Source organism: Lemur catta, chromosome 16 (assembly GCF_020740605.2).
Source record: "Lemur catta isolate mLemCat1 chromosome 16, mLemCat1.pri, whole genome shotgun sequence".
Classification (NCBI taxonomy): Eukaryota; Metazoa; Chordata; class Mammalia; order Primates; family Lemuridae; genus Lemur; species Lemur catta.
The window spans coordinates 29,622,327-29,642,887 of NC_059143.1; positions in this window are offsets into that span (position 1 = coordinate 29,622,327).

Here is a 20,561-nt window from a genome sequence, read left to right on the forward strand (position 1 = left end):
TGATCTTACGAAAAAAACTTTCAGTCTTTCACCATTAACTATGAAGTTTACTGTGGGTTTTTCATATATGTCTTTTATTATGTAGAGGTAATTTCCTTTCATTCCTCATTTTTGAATGTTGTGAATCAATAAAGTATGTTGAATTTTGTCATGTAGTGTTTCTTTGCATCAGTGGAGAGGAACGTATTTATTTTTCCCCTTCATTCTGTTTATGTGGTATCTTATATTAATTGAGTTTCCTATGTTGAACCACCCTTGCATTGTAGAAATAAGTTGATTTAATCATGCTGTATAATATTTTTACTATGCTGCTAAAGTTAGTTTGCTAGTATTTTGTTGAGGTTTTTTCATCAATGTGCATAAAGGATATTGGTGTATAGTTTTCTGTTAGTGACTTTGCCTGGCTTTAGTATCAGGTTAGTGTTAGCCTCATAGAATAAGTTAGGAAGTGCCCTACTCTTGAACTTTTTGGAAATTATTGAAAAGAATTGGTGTTAGTTCTTTAAATGTTTGGTAGAATTTACCAGTGAATCTATCTGGTCCAAATTTTTGTTGTTGCTGTTGTATTTTTTTTTTTTTTTGTCAGAAGATTTTGGGTTAGTCATTCAATTGCTTACTAGTCATCATTCTAATTATATTTTCTATTTCTTTGTGTTTTAGTTTTAGTAGATTTGGTGTTTTTAGGAATTTGTTCATTTCATATAGATTATACAACTTGTTGGTGTACACAGTTCATAATATTCTCTTATAATCCTTTTTATATCTGTAGAATGGCAGTAATATCTACCCTTTTCTGCCTAACTTTAGTAATTTGACAATTTTCTCTCATTACCTTAGTCCATCTAGCTGAAGTTTTGTCAATTTTGTCGATCTTTTTAAAGAAACAACTTTTGGTTTCATTGATTTTCTTTATTGTTTTCCTATTATGTGTTTTATCTCTGCTTTAATCCTTATTATTTTCTCCTTTTGCTAGATTTGGCTTTAGTTTATTCTTTTTTCTCTAGCTCTTTAAGATATAAAGTTAGATTGGCGGGTTTAATTTTTTAATGTAAATATTTATAGCTATAAATTATTTCCTTAGCCCTGCCTTCACTGTGTCTCATAAGTTTGGGATTTTGTATTTTTGTTTTTATTCATCTCTAAGTATGTTTTAATTCTCCTTGTGATTTCTTCTTTGTTTCATTTGTTGTTGAAGATTGTGTTATTGAATTTGTGAATTTTGCTTTTTACTTCTGTTATTGACTTCTGACTTCATCCTGTTTTGGTCAGAGAAGATATTCTGTATGATACATATCTTTCTAAATCTATTGAGACTTAATTTGTGACTTAACATATGATCTATTCTACAAAATGTACCATGTGCATTTAAGAAAGTATATGCTATTGTTTTTGCATAAAGTGTTCTATATATGTCTATAATATCTGGTTGATTTACCATGTTTTTTAAGTACTTTCTTTTCTTATCTGTTTTTTTATCCATTATTGAGAATGAAATATTGAAATTTCCAACTAGTATTATAGAACTATTGATTTCTGTGTAATTCTGTATTTTTTTCTTAGTATATCTTGATGATCTGTCATTTGATACATAAATGTTTACAATTTTTATACATTTCTGCTGTATTGGAGTTTTATTAATATGTAATATTATCTTTTCTGTCCTGTAAACTTTTTGGATTTAAAGTCTTTTTGTATAGAATTAGTATATCCACCTCCACTCTTTTCTGGTTACTATTTACATGAAATGTCTTTTTTCCATCCTTTCACTTTTAATCTATTTGTGTCTTTAGATCTAAAGTGAGTTTCTTTTAGACAGTATAGAGTTGGATCATGTTTTTTAATTCATTCTGCTAATTTCTGTCTTTTGATTGGAGAGTTTAACCACTTACATTTATAGCAACTTCTGCTGTGGCTGGGCTTACTTGTGCCATTTTGCTATGTGTTTTCTACATGCTTTAGAGTTTTACATCCCTCATTTCCTGCATTAGTGTCTTTTATATTCAGTTGAGTTTCTGTAGGGAAATGTTTAAATTCTTTTCTCATTTCCTTTTGTGTGTGTTCTATAACCATTTTTCTTTGTTGTTACCATAAGGATTACAGTCACCATCCTAAAGTTATAACAGTAATTTGGATTTATACCAGCTTAACTTCAGTAACATAAAATGATGCTCCTTTACATCTCCATCTCCACTTGTTTTTAGTTGTTGATGTCATAAAATTACATCTTTATACATTGTATGCCCCTAAAATAAATTGATAATTATTTTACATGTATTAATCACTTAAATAAATTATGTAGAAAACAAAATATGAAGTTATAAATCAAACTTAACTTACAATAATACTAGCTTTTATAATTGCCCATCTGTTTATCTTTGTAAGACCTTTATTTCTTCATAAAGCATCAGGTGACTACCTTGTGTCCTCTTATTTTACCTTGCAGAATTTCTTGGAACATGTCTTGTAGGATAAGTCTAGCAGTAACAAAATCCTTCAGGTTCTCTTTATCTGTGAATATCTTAATTTCACCATCACTCTTAAAGAATAGTTTTGCTGGATATGGGATTCTTAATTGGCAGTTATTTTTTTTTCTTTTAGCACTTTGAATATAGCATTTACCCCCCATATCCATGGGTTTCACATCTGTGGATTGAACAAACTGTGGATCAAAATATTGAAAACAAAAAAAAGTATCTGTACTGAACATGTATAGGCATTTTTTCTTATCATTTATTCCCTAAACAACATAATATAACAGCTCTTAACATAGTATTTACATTGTATTAGGTATTATAAGTAATCTACAGGTTATTTAAAATACATGGGTAGCTGCACATAGGTTATATGCAAATACTATACCATTTTATATCAGGGACTTATGCATCCATAGATTTTTGGTATCCATGGGAGGTCTTGAAACCAATCTCCCATAAATACCAAGGGATGACTATATTGTCCTACTACATTCTGTACTCCAGAGTTTCTAATAGGAAATCTGAAAATCTTATTGAGCGTCCCATGAGTGTAATGAGCCACTACTCTCTTGTCATTTACAAGATTCTCTCTTTGCCTTTCAAAAGGTTGATTACAATGAGTCTGAGTATGACTCTCTTTGATTTCATCTTACTTGAATTCATAAGCTTCTTAGATATTTATGTTTATATCTTTCATCAAATTTGGAAAGTTTTCTTTTTTTAATTTTTTTTTTATTTCAGCATATTATGGGGCTACAAATGTTTAGGTTACGTATATTGCCCTTGACCCTCCCAAGCCAGAGCTTCAAGCATGTCTATCCCCCAGACAATGTGCACCGCACCCATTAGGTGTGTATATATCCATCCCCTCCTCCTCCCTCCCATCTGCCCGACCCCCCATGAATGTTATTGCTATATATGCACTTAGGTGTTGATCAGTTAGCAATCATTGTTTTTTCAAATAGTCTTTCTGTCATTTTCTTTCTCCCTTCCCTTTCTAGCACTTTTACAAAGCAAAAGTTGATCCACTTGGTGGTGTCCCATAGATGCCTTAGATTCTGTTCACTTTTCTTCAATCTTTTTTTCTTCTGTTTCTCAGATTCAATAATTTTCATAGTCTTATTTTTAAAGTTGCTGATTTTTTCTTTTGCCTACTTGAACTTTCCTTTGAATTTCTTTAGAAAATTTTTTATCATAATTGTACTTTTCAACTCCAGAATTTCCTTTTAGTTTTGCTTTTGATTTTCTGTAAGTATTTCTATTTTGTTTTTACATTGTTTTCTTGACTTTCTTCATATCTTTTTATATAGATCTTTTAGCATCTTTTTCATAGTTGTTTAAAAGTCTCTGTCCGGTAGATTTGCCATAAGTCTTTTGAAGGGACAGTTTCTACTGAATTTTTCTTTTCCCTTGAATGGGCCATACTTTCCTGTTACTTTGTATGCCTTGTGATTTTTTATGAAAAACTGGACATTTGAATTGAATAGTGTAGTAATTTTTCTCCTTCCCCAGGGTTTGCAATATTGTATTGCTTTTGTTTGTTTATTTAGAGACAGTGTCTTGCTCTGTGACCCAGGCTGGCATGCAGTGGTGAGATCATAGATCACTGTAACCTCCTGGGCTCAAATAATCCTGCCACCTCAGCCTCTCAAGTAGCTAGGATTACAGGCACACACCACCATTCCTGGCTATTTCTTTTTCTTTTATTTTTCTGTAGAGATGGGGTCTCACTATGGTGCCCAGGCTGACCTCAAACTCCTGGCCTCAAGTGATTCTCCTGCCTCAGCCTCCCAAAGTGTTGGGATAACAGGCATGAGCCACCACCCTGAGCCTATTTTTTTTTAATTGTTGTAGGCTGCCTCTGTGCCAAGATATAAACTGAAATATAGACTTATGATCTTTTCAGGTCATTTCTAAGCCTATATCTTTTCCTAGGCATGCACAGTCACTTTCTAATTGTTCCCATATATGCAGCTTTTGGATGTCCTATCATTAACATCTGGCTCCCAAAAGGGAAAAAATGAGAAAAATGGAGGGTGAGGGGAAAGAGTTCTAGCCCTTTAAATTGTCTGGATGTCACTTCAGACAGAGGAGGAGGGGTTGCAACAATGAAAGGAAGCGTAATTAAACAGTGTTATTAAACAATGACCACCTGCCTTTTTTTCTGAACCTCAGTGATGGGAATCAGAGATGAACAATCAGAGCACAGATCTCTAATATTTAGAGGACAGGGTACTTTTTGCTCTTCACCTCCCTAATTTCTGCAATTTGTACATAAGTTGCTGCAGGAACATGTGTACAGCTGCCTGCCACAGCTGCCTGCCAGGGAGCTGAGGTGAAGAATGGGTAGCTGCTACTGTAGTAGTAGCTGAAATTAACTAAAATTTTTACAATTTACTGCCAAGCCTTCCCCTGGAAGTTGCAAGCTTTCAATAGAATCCAGAATTTTAAAATAATTACATCAGATATATGATGCCATTGCAATTATTGCCTAGATGTGGAGACAGATTTCTTGTGCAGATGGATGTTAGGACACTCCACCATCTTCCCAGAATCCACTTGACATGGCAGGTCTTTATATAAGAGTTTTGGATTTTGCAGTTGACAGGCAGGAGATGCAAAGTCACATAGGAATAGGGAAACATGATAATAGGGAAGGATAGGGAAGCACAGCAGGCAACTAAATGGCAGCAGTAGGGTGTCTCACTCCTTTTTCTATGTGGCCATCCCTGGTCTCTTGTGTTCCACAGGGTCTCCACAGTCCCTGGCTTCACTCCAGTGTTCTCCCTCAGACATTCTAGTCAAAATACAGCTGTTTATTCACTGTTTGGGTTTTTTTTTATTGTAGTTGTTATTGTTGAGGAGGAATGAGTGATAAGCACCTCTAGTCGGCCATCTTGCTGATATTATTCCTTCCCTTGTCTTTTGAGAGGAAGAGTATTGGAGATTTTGATGCTTTGACCAAAATGAATTCATGAGTGGTGGAAGAAAAATGGATAAGTGAACTGGTTAATCAGCTCTGTCTTTAATGCACACTCTATATTTTTAATCAAAACCTCGACTTACCAGTGGTTCCATCTCACTGAGTTCTTGAAAACTCCAAGAAAAAAAATATTTGTAGATGAAAGTATCAGGAGGCCAAAATATAAGTGAAGAAATGATTGAACAGTGACTGTATTTTTCAGAACTGTCCCAAGCCTTGTGGAAATGCATAAACTATATCCTAACTCATTTTTTCCGAGGAACAGGTATGTAATGCAAGAGTGGAATGCTCCAGGATGTCAAAGTGGATAGAGATCAACATGAGTTGCCATGCTCAGGGATGACTCTATGGTGAGTCTTTGATATGGTCTTTATCTGTCTATATTCCACAAAGAAAGAGATATGGGAAAGTAAGCTTTATGATGATTAAATTACTCCAATTTGGTTTTATTTACAGTTGTATAGTTCCTGAGGATAGTATTTGAACTGAATGCATTTTGACAGCACAACAATACAATTCCCATGTTCAGTGTGAGATTACATATTGCTGTACAGATCTGTTACCTGCTTTGTTTGCCTTTTCCTATATCTGGTTATCCACCTTTCACCATTCAGTAGATAATTACCATCTTATTACATTTCTATCTTAAGATGGAGCAAGCTAAACAAAGCCAAGGAAATATGAAAAGAATCCAGACAATTTCATTTCATTAAACCACAATGTAATGCAATTTGTATTTCTTAAGATTATGAAATATTGTGTGTATTTATGAGCACTTGGATCTCAGTGGTAGTAGGAGGCAAGTAAAATGATAGGGAAAGTATTATTTATAATGCCAAAAAAATTTGTTCTTATTAAAAATATATTTTCTTTTAAATACTCTGAAAATCCTTGGGAATTTTCATAATAAAAAATGGCCTAAATACTCAGACTGTCCATAACAGAGCTGCAAAAATATGAATCACGGGTAGGTAGTTTTTTCAACCTTGATTTCCAAAAATCTGAATTCTTTTATTTTCAGATGGTGGGAAGGTCATGCTCTTTACTATGAGTAATGACTCACATCAGCAGCTACTGTCTGGGCCTGCTGTACATGTGGCCAGAAAAGGGTAGAATAAAAAGCTCTTCATTATTAAGCATGTGTTATATAGAGCCAGGAGTCTCTGGGAGATCCTGACTTGACTTTTTTTATCCTCTGGCTCTATACAACACATGCCTAATCATGTAAGATTATAATTTGAGAGCAGTCAGGTGATTCTCTGTTCAAATATATCTCTTCTACCTGTCTGCCAAAATTGCAAAATGTCCTCTCTTTTTACCCTGAAAAAGAGAAGAACCATGAGACAATGGGAAACAGGGTCAGGCAAGAATATTTATGAGGTGAAAGATCAGCAAAGGCCTGAACCATGGAGCATTGCTAGCAGAGGATCAGGGGGGTTCAGATAAGGCAGCTCAAAGAGGGGGGTTTCTCCTAAGGCAGATAATATTCTGGGGGCATTTTGCCTTTCAGATCTGTCTCAAAGCTCCATACCTGAGCTATCACAAATGCTAACTGAGCCAGTGACCTGCCCTGCAATGTGTGCATGCACTGAGAAGCGGGGAAGATTCATATATGGTGTACATGGATTTGCATTCTGATAATTTAGATTTACTTTGGAGGAAAGATGTGAGACAGAATCCATGACTTCTTTTGGATGTATAAAATGTCTAAATTTTAGCAAACAATATGGCCATAAGTTGAGGCCAATGGTTATGTTTTTGAGAGTTATTTAGAAAATAAAGTAAAACAAAACAATGGCAATAATGATAATGACAATGTTTATGCAGCAACCAGTACACAGAATGAAAACATGCAAAAATAAACAAAATGACAGTGAAGTGTGAAAGGGCAGAGAGGAAAGGCAGCTAAGGTGGCTATGGAAGGTGTCCCTGTCTGCTCCTCTCTTATCCTTTCCATGTAATATCCTCAGAGAACAGTGCTTTCTAAGCAGTAAATCCTGGCTCTTGTGGTGCCTTTTACAAGTTGGACATAAGTTTGTACGACAGAAATGTTGGGCAATATTAATGATAGCTAAATATTTTGAACTGATATGTCAGGCACTCTTTTGAGCATTTTATATTTAAGGTTCATATCATACTTGCTTAAAAATGCAGGAAGAGAATAAATTACAAATTCATCAAGACAGACCACGTCAAAAAGTGGAAGGGTAACTTTAAATGTAGACAGTCCATTGTCTCAGGCCAATTTCTTAGACATCATAATGGAAAGACACTGTCTCTCACCTTCTAAATAATAATCACTGATACTTTAATAGCACATCATGTTAGCAATTCACCCCCTCATCAACTTTTTGATGCTTACAACATTTACATGCTTATCACTTTTAACTTATTATTTAGTTCCCAAAACAACCTAGGAATTAATGATCAGAAAACTGAGACACAGATGAGTTAAGTAATTTTCCCAGTGTCACATGGGGGTAATTACTGGATCCAAGTGCTAAGATCAGGCAAGAGGGGGAGCTCTTTATTATAAGACATAGCGACTCTTTGGGTTTTGGTTTGGTGTGACCTCATAAGTCACTTAACTCTAATCGATAAATTTCATAAAATGAATTGGAATTCGAAAGTCCTTCTTAGCTTTTAAAGTCTAGGACTCAATCGTGGTGAGGCTAGGGGAAATAGTCACTCTCATACCCCTTTGGGGAGGTCCAAACACGGATTCCTTATGGAAGAAACTTGTCAATGTATTATTTCAATCCTAGAAATTCAGCCCAGGATATACGATGTATAAAAGCATGGCATGATAGATGAGAATGCTTATCTGAGATTCATCTAGAGTAGCACGCAATTTTGAAATGACTTCAATATCTAACTGAAAGATGTTGATTATTTACATTTTGATACATGCTTGTGCTTTTATTAATATTATTTTTCAAAGAATAGTTAATGATATTAAAAGGTTCACAATAAATTAGTAGACAAAAAATAAAAGAATATTTAAAATCATAAATACAGCACTATCTAATCTTGATTTATTCATGTATGTGTATGTACATATGTGTTTATACTTTTAAAGGTAAATATATGTAAATAGCAAGTTAGTTCTTTTTGACAACATAATTATACATGACTTATATTTCCAAATTTTTGCCAAGAGGCCTTACTTTTGCAATCAGAAAAATAAAATATTGTGAAACAAAATATATGCAACAATATATATCAAATTCCATGAATAATGCCCCTTTTCTCTCTTTTCTACCTCTGATAATTTTTAAAGATGGATGAGGACCTAAGATTGGCTTTCCCCGGATCTCCCAGGAAGCAGTGACTTTCTTGTTGGAAACACTTGGGTTAATCTTTAGAATGACCATGTATTTGGAATGACCATAGGGGTTTCCTGCCTGCTGAGTATGTTGATGGCATTGACTTAATCACGACCTGAAAACCTGTTCAGAAAGCCCTGTGCAGTATTGTTAAACGCAGGGTCATCTGATGCTGCCTCTAATAGCAGATAGCATATTGTTTGCACTCAATAAATTTTAAGTCATAATAATCAATAATAATAATAATGAGGCAATAAAAAATAACTGGATTCAGTAGCACTGATGCAGTAGCTTTTTATGAGTTCCCAGTAGGGAAAGCAAGTTGCAAGCAGAACCAGGAAGGCCATAGTGTTCAGCATGACAGACCTTCTAGAACAACCTGTGAAGCAGAACCAATATCAAGTGTGCACACATATGGGCCTGCAGTAAGTATCCGTTTGCAGCTCCAGGAATCAGGGCTGATAAAGTAACATAAGAAGCAGTGGAAAAACTTGTCCTACACCAATTATTTCCGAATGGTATTTGAGCTAGTATGACAACATGGTTTGAAATATCTGAAAATGTCATAAACATGGTTAGGGTATGTAGACAAATCCAGTGTGAACTTGTAGGGGAAACTGAGGGCAGGGGCCTCAGCAGAGGTGGGCATCAGATTCTGTGGGAGTTGTGCAGGCCAGAGGAACACTTTTGTTTTTAAGTTTTCCCTTGATGGTTTTCTACCTGAATTTCTCACCTTCTGTGAACATCTTGGCAGGGCTGGGGTTTTGCAAAGTTTTTAAAAGCAAAGCCTACAACACTTTCCCTTCAGCTATGGGCTCCTTCTCAGGGTTTGGCCTCATTCAGACCTTGACATACACTAGGGCCACTCTCGAGAGAGAGATCCTGATCTGGGGAGAAAGATTTCCCCCCACATGGAAGTAAGAAGACTATGTGGGCACCACAGGGCCTTGAAAACATCTTTGGGGAAGGAAAAGGTTACATTGGTGTGGGTTCCAAACCATATCTTCCCCAAGGAATATCTCCTAATCAGATTAACCCTAGCATTCTAACCCCTTTTTATTGTTTGTATAGCACTTATCATCTTATTGGTACATTCGGATATTTGAATATTTTATTTTGTACATTGAACATATTTAAGCATTTTTTTTCCTCTGTATCCTCTTGTGAATTTTCTACATTATAGGTTTATTTGCTTGCTTTTTTTTTTTTTTTTTCTTCATCTTGCCATGAAATGACTTTAGAAAGTCAGGGCTCCTAGAAACATAGCACTGGCCTGATTCGAGGAAGGAACAGTAGGGTGGACAGAGGAGCCCGAGGACTAACCTGTGCAATTATTTACTTGTTCTAATTGTTTCTTTCTCTCTTCACTAGAAAGTAAGCTGTATGAGGGCACAATTTCGTTTTCTTCATAATGTAACCATGGAAACTGAAAAAGTGTTGGAACATAGCAAGCACTCAATAAATATTTTTGAGTGTAAAAAAATAATATTTTGAAAATATTGCCTTCCAGAAAACACATCACTATGAGAGGCCACCTCAATGGCTCCAAAAGATCTTTTAAATCCATGGGAGTTAGCCAGGACAGATAGGGTGGAGTAGGCTGATTTGAGAGCAATTCAGCCTAAAGGCACAATATTCCTTGACTTAGCAGGGAACTGTGTTAAATTCATTCACTTTCCTAGCCTTTGACATTGACTCAATTACTTCTAACACTAATTGCGACAGATCAAGTATTTTTCCTTGTCCATTTTTTTTATGCTTTGTAATCCAAGGCATTGATGTTAAACTTGTTTATCCCAAAATAATCACAATTGACCAGGCCAGAGGAAAAAAAATCATAAAATTGCCCACAAAGGGGATATTCACTAAATACCTATTGTGTTAAATGGCATACTCTTCTTGCACACCAGCCATAATAGGAAAGAAACTCCTATGTGTATAAGACACACAGTAAAAGACTTATAATGATAATTGTTATTATTCAATAATCTCTCTTTGTTTTCAGTTAATACACAAAGGAAGTGGATTATGCATTTTCAGTGAGCTTTCAATTATATAGCTGTAGATAGTAAATATGAGATATGCATATGTTGAAGAATTAAGACTGTTCAGACTTCCCCCGACACCTATTTTTAGGTTTTGCTGGAAGTCTCTGTGTGACCAGGGAATTGAATAATAAAATACACGATCAAACAAAAATTAAGGAATTAGTTGTCTATTGTTGAAATCATACTCCACAAAGAGCATGCTCACCCACCCTGAGGCAAACATTTTCTCATATATTCTAATGCCAAATGTGTGTGCATGGGTGCATGTATGTGTGTGTAATTTTCACTGAGGTTGTCCTTTCTCTTTCAGAATGTAAGCTGTTTGGGTTGAAATGCTTCAGAGTGCCTACTCAGAGATAGGCATAGGAGCAGGCATAAGAAACATTTCTGGATTGATAGTCTATTTTTTGAAGACCTATGTTTGGAATCTCTACTTTGAGCAGGGTGATCTATTCTTCATCTGCTCCAAAAGATTTACCCTTGTCACTCTTAAAATTAATCATAGACTTTCTCATTCAAAATGCCCTTAGGGATCATTTTTGTTGACTCCTGATCTTGAAACATGAACTTCATTTACCCCACACTCCATAGGTGGTCATCTTACAAATTCTGCAATGGGAAAATTTAAAAAGGAGGAATTCAGGAGCTGCCTGTTAAATGTGAAATAGCAGCAAAAGCAAAGAGAGGCTATCAGCTGGGACAATTGATTCTTATAAAATTTGCAAAAAGGAAATGATACCAAGTCTGATATCAAGTTGATCAGGTGTCATAATGCATCACTTTTTACATGATAGTGAATCAAAAAGACCCCTTCCTCTCCACCTGTGCCTACTTCATAGTAAAGTTAAAATCATGTTTTCTTTAAATGCACAGAGAAAGAAAGAAGAGTCTGGGCACGTAAGGGACATCAGTCATCTGGTTCTGCAGATAGGTGCATTTGGCATGCCCTGAGGAGCAATGACTTTAGTTTTGCTTTATTAATTGAGAAGATTATACATCAATGATATTCACTTTTTCTCATTCCCTTTCTGGAGAGGGGATGCAGGAGAGAAGTGGACATTTCATGGTTAAGTAGGAAGGAGAAAAATCCGCTTTTTTTGGTTTTATTGCATTCTAATTAAGCATGATGGGAGTGAGAGATCCTACAGCAATGCAGCCGGCTCAAACACTGACAAGGTCAATTATCTCCTGATAAGCCCTGCACTAGCAAGGATTAATAATATGACTAATATTAATTGAATGTGAGTTCATTGTGTTTTATTTCTTATTTTAAAGTTCTCTTGGTGGGTGTGCATGCCTTGGTGCACAGAGAATGATGGATGGGAGTGATGGAATCACTAATGAACCCTTAGACTCCTATGGCCCACCGGACCCTCAGAGGATGCAGATTTGATTTTTTTTCTTAGTTTCCAGCTACCAGTTCCTAGTAGGAACTGGCAGGGAACCAAAGGTGCTAGTTTTATAATGCAATTTGTTCCACAAATGAAGAAAGTGCAAGGGACTTCAAAGTTAAGAATTCAAAATTTCCCAGAAAAAAAAGGAAATGAAACTAACTGCATGGTGTCACTTATGGAGAATCGAGTGTAGTTGATTTCTATAGAAAAGGAAAATGAAAAGTCATACTTCTTTATTGGGCTAAGTCATCACAGATAAGTTGGTTATTATAAATAAAAAATTCCTGTATAATGTTTGCTTTTATTTTGTGCCCTTTTCTTATGAATTAAGGAAAGTATGTCCATGGATAAGACTTATGTTGATTGAGTCCAAAGATGGAGGCAAAGCTTGTATTGAGTATTGTAATCTTGTAAATGCTTTTACTGACTTGGGAATTGAGATACTGCCATTTTCTCTTATTATTTATTTTTTTTTATTTCAGCATATTATGGGGGTACAAATGTTTAGGTTACATATAGTGCCTTTGCCCCACCCGAGTCAGAGTTTCAAGAATGTCCATCTCCCAGATGGTGCATACCGTACCCATTAGGTGTGAAAATACCCATCCCCTCTTCCCCCCTCCTAGCTGCCCTACACTCAATGAATGTTACTACTAAATGTGCACATAAGCCTTGATCAGTTAATACCAATATGGTGACAATATGTGGTGCTTGTTTTTCCATTCTTGTGATACTTAGTAGAATGGGCTCCAGCTCTATCCAGGATAATACAAGAGGTTCTAGATCACCATTGTCTTTTGTGACTGAGTAGAACTCCATGGCATATATATACCACATTTGATTAATCTATTCATGTACTGAAGGACACTTGGGTTGTTTCCACATCTTTGCAATTGTGAATTGTGCTGCTATACACATTCTAGTGCAGATGTCTTTTTTATAGAATGTCTTCTTTTTCCTTTGGGTAGATGCCCAGTAATGGGATTCCTGGATTAAATGGTAGTTCTACCAGCAGTTCTTTGAGGTTTCTCCATATTACTTTCCACAGAGGTTGTACTAATTTGCAGTCACACCAGCAGTGTATGAGTGTTCCTATCTCACCACATCCACACCAACATGTATTGTTTTGGGACTTTTTGATAAAAGCCATTCTCACCAGAGTTAAGTGATATCTCATTGTGGTTTTGATTTGCATTTCCCTGAAGATTATAGATATTGAGCATTTTTTCATATGTTTTTTGGTGATTAGTCTGTCTTCTTTTGAAGAGTTTCTGTTCATGTTCTTTGCCCACTTTTTGATGAGGCTGTTTGATTTTTTTTCTTGCTGATTTTCCTGAGTTCTATATAGATTCTAGGTATCAGCCCTTTATCTGATGTGTAGCATGCAAAATTTTTTTCCCATTCTGTAGGTTGTCTGTTTGCTCTCATGATAGTTTCCTTGGCTGTGCAGAAGCTTTTTAATTTGATCAGGTCCCACTTATTTATTTTTGTTGTTGCTGTGATTGCCTTTGGGATCTTCTTTATAAATTCTTTCCCTAGGCCAATGTCTGTAAGGATTTTTCCAACATTTTCTTCTAGAACTCTTATAGTTTCATGTGCTAGGTTTCAGTTTATTATCCACCATGAGTTGATTTTTGTGGGAGCTCACGTGAGAGGTGCAGATCCTGTTTCAGTCTTCTACATGTGGCTATCCAATTTTCCCAACTCCATTTATTAAATAAGGATTCTTTTCCCCAGTGTATGTTTTTGTCTGCTTTGTCAAAGATAAGATGTCTATATGAGGACGGTTTTATATCTGGGTTCTCAGTTCTGTTCCATTCATCTATATCTCTGTTTCTTGTGCCAGTACCATGCTGTTTTACTTACTATAGCCTTGTAGTATAGCTTGATGTCTGGTAAATTGATGCTTCCCAATTTGTTCTTTTTGTTAAGATTGCTTTGGCTATGCGGGGTCTTCTCTGGTTCCATACAAAGCGTAGAATTATTTTTTTTCTAGATCTTCAAAAAATGATATTGATATTTTAATAGGGATTGCACTGAATCTGTAGATCACTTTGGGTAGTATAGACATTTTAACAATGTTGATTCTGCCAACCCATGAGCATGGTATGGTTTTTCACCTGTTTACATCCTCTGGTATTTCCTTCTTCAGTGTTTTATAATTCTCCCTGTAGAGGTCTTTCACATCCTTAGTTAAATATATTCCTATGCGTTTTATTTTCTTTGCTGCTGTTGTGGAAGGTATTGAGTCTTTGATTTGGTCAGTTTGACTATTGGTGTATAGGAATGCTATTGATTTCTGTACATTAAGTTTGTAACCCGAGACTTTGCTGAATTTGTTTTTATTCAATTTATTTCCCATACATCTAGTGATATCCGACCCCTATTCAACTGATCTCATGAATTCACACTTCTCCTTTGCAAAGTTAGGAAGGGATATGAGAGGTTACATTATTCTAAAACATAAAGAATACCAGTAGAGTAATTTTTGTTTTTGTTTCATTGAAAATATAAATTAATGTATTGCTTTATTTTACTAATTCTTTGTGTTTAAAAGCTAGGTTTCTTTAAAGTACAGTTAAAATGGATGCTGCCCATAGAAACAAAAGGAAGAAAACCAATGAAGACAATTGTAAATGCAACAAAAGTCACAACGGACCTAAAAGTGATTTGAGGAAGGCTTGTTGAATCCCTATAGGCTACAATTACAGATCATATTTTAAACATATTGTTAACTTCTAACTTAATTCATTTTTAGATTTTACTACCAACCCAAGTAAAGGTGACACCTCCCTCCTGCAAACTCATAGTTCAAAATGTAGTAACTCCAATTTGGAAACTAGCAACTAACTTTATTATTTATATCACTGTCAAGTTGTAATTCAACTCAAGTAACTATGTATTTGATCTTTAATGTATACAGGATTTATCTCCTCAATACACAGACAAATTACCTGAATAGGAGAGCCATTTTATTTAACAATTTCATACTATGCAGAGTACCAAGCAATGCAGAATATGCACTAGGTGCTAAATCTTTAATTGAGTAATTAATTCTGCAACTTGTTCAACATTTAGACTATGGTGAGAAATCAATGAGAGGTATATGCAAGGTTTATGACGAGGTGTTTTTTTTCCAGGTATCCCTGATACTTCTAAAGGATCATCTGGATTTAACAAATGTTGGTTTTGCTGGGGACAAGGGTAGGAATTCACAGGATGTAGCACATACTATTCAAAACTAACACACCATAGCAGGGTAGGGGATGAAGGGGTGAGAGAAGAATCATTTACTGTGGAGAAGAAAGAAGAGGAGTCTCATTAGTGGCAAAACAAAGCCATAAGCCAGACTCCTCCAGAGGCACCAGAAGTTCAATGCAATGAAAAAGGCGCTGGAGAGGTTAGTACCATCTGTAAGTTTACATGTTGATAGCTTAGGGGGGAAACAATTACAATTATTCAGAAATACTGATGAGAAGGTTCATAATTAAAGAAAGCACAATTTAGATAGAATATAAGTTGTTAGAAGTATTGTTCTGTGTTTTGCTTATTTCCTCATTTTTCTTACTATCTTCCACTTAGTATCATCCAGAAAGAGTTAGAGGTCCAGGGCCTGATGATACAGTTTCTGATACACATCCTACCCAGTGATTTCGTCAGCTTATTTTCCTTCCTCTGTGAATGGGGTTGGCAACCGCACCTGCCAAGAAGTGACAGAAGTCGATGGCTGGAATATTAAAGTCAGATGCGTGTGACTGGGGTTCAATGAAAATACATCAGGAAGGATGAAACCCTTCCAATTCAGTCGCACATTTTGTACTGCAATTTTCAAAACCAAAGTACCTGGAATCTCAATTGAAACACATTGCAGTGCCCCATCACCCGTGTCTTTCAGATGCGATCTGACATTGCCTTCTCCATTTTCCATTTTCTCAGTTAAATGCATAGCATATTCGTAAACGACATTTATTTTACTGTAAATAGGGTTTGGATTATTTTGTACATCATGGCTAGGTATGTTTACCTCTGCCCTTGCTTAATGTATTTCTGTGAAGTCTATAAACGTGGGGGCTCTGAGAATACAGTCAGAAATCGTCCTAGTTACCATGGTGGAGGGAGTGAAGTGTTGGTACATTGTACATATGTTTGGATATACACGTTGCCAAAATTATGTTTAATATTTTTAATATAATAATCTCTTTGTGTCCTTACAGAATTGCTCTGTACACCTACTCCTTCTAATCCCATTAAATAGTGAGACTCTAGCTATGGGTAGGAGACACACTTGATATGGGGAGCAAGTAGTTGTGCTTTTTTGCTTGATAGCTAAATATTGGCATCTATAGTTACTTCTGATACCTAAAACCCTTATTATTCATTTTGAAGATGTTCTCCTCAGAAAGGGGCAGAAGTAAAGCTGTTCTCCTTCTTATCCAAAATCCTGGTACATTCCCTTGACACTTCTCCACTCTCTAGTTATAAAAATTTAGAATGCTAGGCAGCATGATAGGAAAGACTCTGTGAGTTGTGGCAGGTGGAGCCTAGTCAACTTTGAATGGTATATAAAGCTTTGACTTTGAATTGTAAGTCTGCAACTTACGATGTGTGGCTTTGGTAAGTTATATGCATTTTTTCTGAGCCTCATTCATCATCCTTAAAAATAGAATATTAGCATATATTACAGATTGTGAGAATTAAAGGAAATAATGTATGCAAAGCACCTAACTTTAAGAAAAGTAAGAAACAGATGGGGGTTACTTTACTCCTCTGGGATCCAAATTCCTTTATTATAAATGGAATGTGTCCAACTAAATAATACTGGGTATGATTATGGGTCAGATACTAACCTGTGCTTCATGAACAGTAGCTGGGGACAGCCTTAATTTTAACTCGATGGGGTTGTGTTTCTTGTGCCTCCACCCCTCCATATGAGAGATTAGAAAACTGAAACTTAAAGAAACAATTATGTGCCTAAATTACATGACTGACTGTCAGGGTGGCCACTATCTGATGTCAGAGGGTTGTTCTCGCTTACTATAGCCTGTTTCATAGATTTACTATCACATTTGATAGAAAAATAAGAGATATATTTTGGTGAAAAACTGTAATTAAGAATAAGATAAAGCCCATGATCATATAAACACTGATTACTTAAAAGAATATTGTTTGGGAAATTTTACTTCAAACATAACCCTTAGATGTAGGAAACTATCTTATGCAAAATGAAAGTTTACTTTCCATGGAGATATTCATAGGATACATTATAGATTCATAAAGATGCATTATAGATTCACATGATAACATACAAAAGTCTCTTGAAAAGTGGGAAAGCTTACGTTTGTGTCAGTTATAGCAATGGCCCACTTACTGACAGATAATTACTGACAACCTCAGCTCTTCTGTATTGGAGTTCCCGAAAAATCTATAAAAGGGGAAACAAACAAAAACAAAGGAACAAAACAAAACAAAACTTTTTAAACAACCAAAGATTCTTAACACCAAGGAAAATAGCCATACCCTTAGCTCTGGTGAATAAAAGAGGCATATAGCCTCCTCGGGCCCTTACAATTGTGTATAAAATAAGGGAGCAGATTAGAAACAGAGAAGATATACTGATAAAGACAAGAACTGACTGGTGACATCAGACAGCAAAGAAAGGTGGTAGAACTACTAGCATGAGCTAAAAGTGCTGCAGAATGCAGAAGACGGGCCATTACCAGAGTGACAGGTCTACGGAGTTGGACCACCTAGAACCATAGCTTAGTCCATGCCATTGACTCTGAGACAGCAAGAAAGCATGAAATTATTCTCATAGTTACCTATTTAAGACGGCAGAAAGACTGCTTATTAAAAATATTCTCTAAGACTACATAATTTTTTGTTTCTGTTTGCTTATGCTTTGTATTAACATAAAGGAGTAATGTTAATTGTTGGAAAAAATAATAATGACATTGATGAAACCTCTTTTATTACATCTGGACAAGCAAATGCCTTTGAGTCCGTGTGGCAGGTGATTGACTTACTGCGTCAGATAAAATGTTGCATCATGAAGGCACCTTCCAATAGTGTGACTGACTGTGCCCACAAATAGCAATCCATGTCGAGTGCCAGTAAGAAAAGTGGTTGACTTTCACAAAGAGGGAAGTGGTGACCAAAAACAGCCACCATACCACATGAGTACATGTTAGAACTTCATTGCTCATCTGTTTGGTCATAATATTGATTGACTTGATTAGAGGAACAATGAAACTATTAGGAAACATGGAAACCAAGCAACGGTGTGCCATATGTTTGTCTACCCTTCAAATATGGTCATGAATCGAAAAGATAGAGAAGTTCTAGTGTAGACAATAAGTAGTGGAATCACAGGTATGACAAGCAGTGTTTGAGTCAGAGCCTATTTCGGTCTGGTACTCTTATCTTGTCTCATTATTTCAAATATCATCCATGTGCTGATTCCACAGCTCATACTTTTCTTCTGAATTTTCAGGTTATATACCTAGACACGTGTTTAAAACAGGAATAAATGGGGTCTGCGTCGATCTTTAAAAGTGGTTAGAATTTGGCAAAGAGGAAAGGAAGGGAAACAAACCCACGAGAACAAAGTTGCACAAGGGCGTAGCATAGATGGACCACAAGAAAAAGGAGTCTGAATACAATTGTGATAAATGAGAATCTTATTTTGCAGAGGGGAAATGGTACATTTTATCTCCAAATATGATAGAGAAAAAAAGATCAGGAAATTCTTCACTGTCTCCATGAAGAAATCAGATTAGACGTGAGACAAGAGGAGCTAAACATTTCAGCATAATGGCTTTTTATCATTTTAAGATTGCAAGTGTCCCCAAGATTCTAATTAATAAATCACCTACTAGAATCTCATCAGAATTCTAAGTGATTCCCCAGTCTTCAGTAGAAGCAGAAGAGAAATCAAAACGTGTCTTGTCAGAAGTTTCTTGGATTATGTTCAAGATCTCTGCTGAGTCAAGGCCCAGTTTGAAAATCAGTCAGGCTCTGCCACTATCCCTTTACATGTCCTTCATCACATTCAAGTGGCAACAGTTTTTATTATTGCAGCCCAGATTACCTTTATCCAACTCCTTCTCAGCCGCAGTGAGCTTAGAAACAATAGGGTAGCAGGAATCTCCTTTTACATCTCCTCTTTACCCCTAATCTTTATTGCCTGCACATTGCTAGAACAAGCATGAAGAAATAAGACAATTTCCAAACACATTCAAAAATCCCAAAAGGTAAGATATAACCATCTGGAGTACAACAAGCACATCATATTTTTCTTTCTTTAGCAAGATTCTTCTGAGTTTTATGGAAGAAATCCTACTAGGCAAAGTCCTACTAGCTGTTTGTAACTCCTTAATTTTTTTCTTAAATATAATAAAACTGCAATGTTTCTTTAATGTCACAGTCTGAATTATAAGCAGAGTTGGCACATCTCTCATTTTATTCATTCTAATTACAATTGCCTTGTCACTGAGATGCCAACCTGACGAACAGCAAATCAGGTAGTGAATCCCCAGGGGCCGCTTAGCAACAGGAAGGCTGTCTCCAGTGGAATCAACGTGACAATTTCTTCTCTCCCTCTTCAAAGTCGAGAGTCCCCCTGGACAAATTCACATTTGATTATTTTCACTAGGCTCTCTCTCTTCAACTGCTTGATTAGCATCTCACTCACCTAAGAAATTAGACTAAAGTTTGTGACCACTAAAAGGAAACCAAATATATGCATGGGTGCCTGCTCATACATGCAGTACATCCAGGGAAAACCATTTTCTTAACTTAGTACCAAGAGTTGGCACCAAGGCTACAATGTAATGGATACTGCATGTGTATATTTGTGTGTGTCTGTTTATGTTATTAGGAGGTGATCTTTTCCCAAATCTTTCAGCCCAGAAATAGGAAGTCAGAAGTTTGAAAAACATAGGCAAATGTGTAGTAGTTGACACATAGGTGTCTGAATTTTCCTCTCCAATTTTGTTGCAGCAGTGGTTAGAGACAAGACCACTATGCCTATGGATACTAAAATGTTTAGTATAAAACTGCATTCTCTCTGGTAAAAGACATATCTATAGAATGATGCAATTAACTTTAGAGGAGAATAATTAGAACTTACAATTAGTATGTCAAGAACAGAATTTATATATTAAATCAAAATTATTCTAAGGAAATTACCAGGATAGTCTCCCTCATCCTATCACCAACCATTGCTTTTGACTGATCAGTGAAATGGAAAAAGACCAAAGAGAACCAGAACTCTGCCCCAGAACCTTTCATCTTACCTCTTCCCTGATGTTCTCATTCACCACTCTGTCAGACAGGAC